Source organism: Furipterus horrens, unplaced genomic scaffold (genome assembly GCF_987537825.1).
Source record: "Furipterus horrens unplaced genomic scaffold, mFurHor1.1.pri manual_scaffold_3, whole genome shotgun sequence".
NCBI lineage: Eukaryota > Metazoa > Chordata > Mammalia > Chiroptera > Furipteridae > Furipterus > Furipterus horrens.
This window is the reverse complement of record NW_028327173.1, coordinates 190,883,620-190,889,690: the sequence shown is the minus strand read 5'-3', so window position 1 is coordinate 190,889,690 and position 6,071 is coordinate 190,883,620.

Here is a 6,071-nt window from a genome sequence, read left to right as displayed (position 1 = left end):
GGTAATTCTTGTATTTTTGGAGCTTCTGACAAGAAGGTCTGGGACAACAGGGAAATTGTTGCCCCAGGGCTAAATTCTTCTTGGGTGAGTGAGGCTCAGAACTCCTGGAGGACCCGAACTTCCCCACAGGGGCTAGGAATGAGAGGGGGCAGGAAGAGAGGGAGACTAGGCACTGTTCCTCTGTCCCATGTGGGCCCAGGGACGCAGGACCCCTAGGGACCCGCTGCTCTGCTCAGGGTTCCTTCCCGCTCCTCAATGACTCAGTGAGCACAAAGGGCCCTAGGAAATCTCCTTCACCAGCCCTTAGGGGGAATGCATCTGGACCTCCTAGAATCAGAACCCAGGAGCAGGGAGCCCGGCATCCAACTGTTTCTCCTCCAACCCGCCCTTCCCCAAGTGGAGCACATGTGCTAATCTTTTTTTGTTTTTAAGTGACATGCATGTGTGTGTGTACATACATGCATGCATACATACACACATATGTTGTGCTTTGTAAGTATGGATATGCATAGAAAGACAAAAGGGACATACACTAAAATGTTAAAGGTGAATTTTCTCTGGGTGACTAAACTGTAAATGATTGGTTCTCATTTATCTTTGTGCTTTTCTGTATTTCCCACAATACAGCATTTCCTAAGCGCACACAATCTTCCATGATTCTAATTTGTTCCTGAAACGGTCTCCACAAGGAACATTTGTGAGCAAGTGACAGCAGAGAGCATTTGTTCACTCGCTTATTCATTTCATTCATTCCTTTATTTGACAAATATTTGAGTTCATAGTGGGTATTACTGCTGGACCTTATGGTAATACAAGACATGTAAGATACAGTACCTCTTTTAAATCCAGATTTAAAAAATTAAAGCAGAATACTTCAAGGAAAAAATGAGTAATGCAAAAAATAAAGGGTCCTGAGGAGATGAAATGACTTCCGCTGGAAGCATCAGGGATGATTACATGTAAGAAGCGAGGTTTGAACCGGGCCTTGAGCGGTGGGTAGGACGCGGATAAGTGGAGCAGGCGGAAGGGTATCCAGGCAAGGTGAAATGCATAAGCAAAGGCACAGAGGCAGAGAAATACCAGGGGGGTATGGGCAATAGCAAATACCAGGGGGGTATGGACAATAGCAAATAAAAGACACTGTCTCTGGCTGCCATGGCTAACAAGGTTCATTATGTATAAATATAAATATACATACACTCACTCGAGAATTTGCTCAGAATAATGCGGTAAAGTAGATGGGGCAGTACCATGCTCTCATTTCACAGGAATGGGAAGTAAACGTCTGAAGGGACAATGACTTCTATCCAAGGCCTCCCAGTAGCAGTGGGAGACACGGAAAGAGAAAGTTCTCAGATCTGCCCCTATGGGTGTTCACACCTGAGAAAGAACCTGTGGATAGAGACAGAGGGCTTCTCATCAATGGAGAAAGGCAGGTTACTAGGAATATGGAGCTGCATTCTGTTACACTCGAACAGACGATCACACAAACCAATCAGCCCTTCATGTGTCTGTCCATAGGCTGCACATCACTGCTGGGTATAGAAAAAGGTGTCGAAAGTATATACCCTGCTGTCAACATTTGTTTGGGTGGAGAACGGTGCATGAAATAAAGCAGGAAGGTGGTGAAAGAAGAAAGTTTTAGAGAACACAACTGGGAAGAGCACAGGTATATACAAAAAATGTTTGTTTGCAGGCATAGTTTATAATGGTTAAAATGGGAACATCTGAAATGTTTAGGTATAGCTTTTCATTAAAATAATTATGGCATATTCAGACCATAGAGAAACTTTTTAACCCTTAAAAAAGAGAAAGAGCATATGTAATTATTAACATGAAATAGTGTTTAGAAGATGTATTTTTAAGTGGAGAAAATTATGTACCAGTACACGTAATATGAACCCTGCTCTTTGTTAAGCTGGACATAGAAAGCACTTCAACGATCGATCGCTATCAATGGCTATGGGATTATAATTTTAACAATAGATGTTTTTTAATATTGTGAAAATTTGCAAAAATTCTAATCTGCTTTTTTTTTTTTTTTTTTACGATTTTATTTATTTCCTTTTAGAGAGAGAGGAAGTGAGGGAGAAAGAGAGGGAGAGAAGCATGCAAGAGATCCATTGATCAGTTGCCTCTCACACGCCCCTGACTGGGGACCTGGCCTGTCGCCCGGGCATGTGCCCTGGCTGGGAATCGAACCAGAGACCTTTGGATTTGCAGGCTGGAGCTCGGTTCTCTGAGCCACACCAGCCAGGGCTCTAATCTGCTTTTAAATTAATTTTTTTTAAATTTGTTTACTGGAATTAATCACTGGTACTGCCCTGCCTTTATATTCCTGCTCAATCCAATGGCCCCTCGGAGCACCACGGGGAAGAATGGCGGCTAGCGCTGTCTGCTTCCTAAAATGTCCCTCACGTGGGACGACTTTTCCTGCTGCCCATCCTGGGGCTTGTTCACAACAGATCCTCAGCCCCAAAAATAAACACCCGGAGTGTTTCCTCTTCCTAAAGGGGAAGCAGAAGCCCCTGGTGAGCAGAGGGAAGGGTGAGCCCTGTCTAGACCGTCATCCAGGGGGAATTCTGTCCACACAGTTCCCCTTGGAAATCCCCAGGCCCTGCTGACTCAGGCCACCCATCCTGATGGTGCCTTAGACCCCAGCCATCCTTCCCTAAGGAAAGGCAAATTATCCCAGAGCCAATTGGTGCAGAGTGGCCTCTCGAAGGAGAGTTTGCTCTGATAAGGTAATAGGTTCAATGACAGCCTCCTTGATTGATGGCCTGTCAAGTCCAGCCTTGGGCCCTGCCTGGAGATAATTCTCTCCTGCTAGGCTGGGAATTTTTTTTTTAAATGGCTGGAGTGACCTGAAGGGACTCAAAGAACAAAGAGACATTTCAAGGATGCAGGTAAACAGGCCCTATTTTTGTTTCTGAGGAAAAGAGTCACAGGCAGGGATTTTCACTGTGAGCTATGTGCCCCCCAGGAAACATTTGGTGATGTCCGATGATATTTTTGGTTGTCACAGCTGGAGGGGGTGTTTGTGTGCTTCTGGCATTTAGGAGGTAGATAAAGGCCTGGGGTGATACTAAAGATCCCACAATACACAGGATAGCACCCTCCCTTGTCAAAGAATTATCCAGCCCCAAATGTCAATAGTGCTGAGGTTGTGAAGCCCTTGCTCTAAGGTGTGTTCTGTGCTCAACAGATGCAAAGAAAGGGGATCTGGGGAAATCCCCAGCTTGGGGATCTCTGCAGAGGAAGACCCACTGGGAGGAGGATTTTCCTAAAGGTAAGAGCAATGTTTCCAAGCTGCCAGCCCCCACCAAAACATGGCATAACTCTATTTCAAAAGTATTTTTAAGTAATTGTCTTATAAGTACTTTTACTTAAGAAAGAAAGAAAAAAAAAGAATGTGGGAAAAGGTAGAGGACAGAAAGAGAAAGGCTTGGATTCTGGCCACTAGTTTTGCTCTGATTTTAAGCATTTAGTGATTAAAGGCAGACTCTTGTCAAGAACCCAGCAAATAAAGCAAAAGAGTGAAATCCATACTTGTCTTATTGACCTTTATAAATTGTCTGGAACCTTGGAAATACCTTTGACCATGCCTGAAAGTATATCAATACAATATAAATTGAACTGGAAATCTAGTAACAATTGAGTTCATTTAACTAGTAGGTGATCAAGCATCTGTGGTTGAAGCTGCATCAATGAAGATTTGAATCACTTATGTCTACAATGATCATATCTGCCAATCTTTATTTTGTTTCTCCCTACACATCCTTGGTGCTTACTTGAATATCTTAAGCCTCTGGCAGGATGATGTTATATGTCCTCCTCCTTGGACTCCTTTCCCAAGATCTAATTTGATTCAACAAGCATTTACTATGCTGTGCCAATGGGCCCAACAGTATGGTGGCTGCTGTGGATACAAACATAGCACACGGATGCTAATTTGGGATTAGTCTAGGACTTGGGGACTTAAAGCTACAAAAGAACGTGTTGCTTCTGTTGGAGGAGGACACCAGATGAGTGAGTGAGTGAGAGCTGGATAGGGCTGGAAGAAAATGACTCAGGGCTTGAGATGATCACAGACATCCCAGTGGAAAAAGCCCATGGAGTTGTTGGAACCGGAAGCTTAGGTCTCAGGTGAGAACATGAGCTCAGGATCTAAATTCTTCCCCAGAATAATGAGTCCATTGAGGTGGGTAGAAAATAGAACAGAAGCCCAAGGACTGGACCTTGAGGTGCAATTCATAGCTGAGGAGTAGGAGGGGGAAGAGAATGCAACAAAGAAGAAAACTAAGAACAGTTAGAGGAACAGGGAGAAAACCAAGAAAGCGTGGTCCTGTTGCAGTTGAAGAGGGAGTTTTTTTGTTGTTGTTTTTCAAGGGACAGTCAAAAAAAAGTCTTTGGGTGGTAGGCACACAATGCAATATATAGACCACATATCACAGAAATGTACACCTGAAACCTAGATGATCCTATAAACCAACATCACCCCAATACATTTAGTTTAAAAAAAGCCAAAGCTTCATAGCATGAACCTGAGGAAAGAGCCCTGGAATGTAGGTTGACCAGCTGTTCTAGTTTGCTCAAGAATGCTCCGGTTTTAGGACTGGAAGTCCCACATCCCATAAACATCTCCGTCCTGGACAAACATGACGGTTAGGATGTGCAAAGCCTTGTGCTAGACACGAAGTTGGAGCACCAAAAATGAATACTCAGCAGCCAGTCGTGTCAATGCCTACCCTCTCAGAGATAACGTTTTTTTAAAAATTTAGATTCTGCGTTTGCCACATCCTCTGAGCATGGCTCTGGCTCAACACAGGCCAAGGTTAATAAACTGAACTAGTTAGAGCCAGTCTTTGAAAACCTTTGATCACTTTTTGAGGTTTTTGGCCTGGAAGCATTTCCTATCATAAAATATAGTTAGCCAAACTCTTTTTTGGCTCAAGTACTGCTTCTCTAAATTGCCTTCACTCAAGTGATTGCTTTTACTGGAAACTCAACCGTCGAGATAGAGTTGATGGCCTTTGTGCAAAGAAAGTCTAAAATCCGATGCAACTGATAGAAAGTTTAATGAAAATTAACTCCCTCTATCAAAACAGTAGATCCAGTTTGGAGGAGACAAACAAATTTATGGACCTACAAGGTTATATGCCTCTGGGAACTTGCAGAAACCCATAGCTTTTCTGAAAAAGCAAATGTATTGTGTTTCTGTGAGTGGTGTTGCAAAGCTCTTTTTCCAAGAGTATCCTGTGCTGCTTGGGAGTCAGAGGAAACTGTGAATGATTTTCATGTTTTTTGTTTTTGTTTTTTACATGCTTCTGGTTCTGCCCATTTCCTTCAAGCTGGAGGCCAAAAGCTGGCAGCCAGTGGGTCAGCTCAGCCTGGGAATATGTTTTGTTTGGCCAAAGTGGTGTTTTTTAAAATTTTGAATTAGTTGCCAGCATTTAAAAACCAGGAGATTTTACACACACACACACACACACAGACACACACACACACACTCCAGATTTCCTGCTTTTCTTGAAAAACTGGAAGATCTGAGGTCATTGGAGCTGCATGTACACATGGCAGTAACCCACAGGAGCTGAGCAGAGCTGTCTCCTCTTTGGATGGGGTATATGCCCTTCCTTTGGCCCATCCCCACCTGAGCTGCTAGCTTCCTTTACCTGCTAGGCCCATCCCAAGACTCCATAGAGAATGAGGCTCCCATAATACCTCAGTCGTTAGTTCTAAGCCACTTGCCTTGACCTGTTTCCTGTTCTACATCCCAGCATGTTCCCAACCCTTGGAGGTTCTGACCTCATAACTCATTTCCTGTTTGTGAATTCCGCTCGTCCCCTTGGCCAAACACCTGGCACCATTCCCCCAGGTTACCTGTGCTTCCTGCCTCTGCCCCTCTAAATCAGGCAGACCCGCCCCATGTTCCATGCTGCTGGCTGCCACAAAACCAGGCCACAGGCATCCCCATGTGGTTTACTCTCACTTTGTAACTGTCCCTAACTCTTAGTCCCTAACTCGCCACTTCCTCCAGGGCCTGGTTGCTGATCCTTCCACTAGGTCTC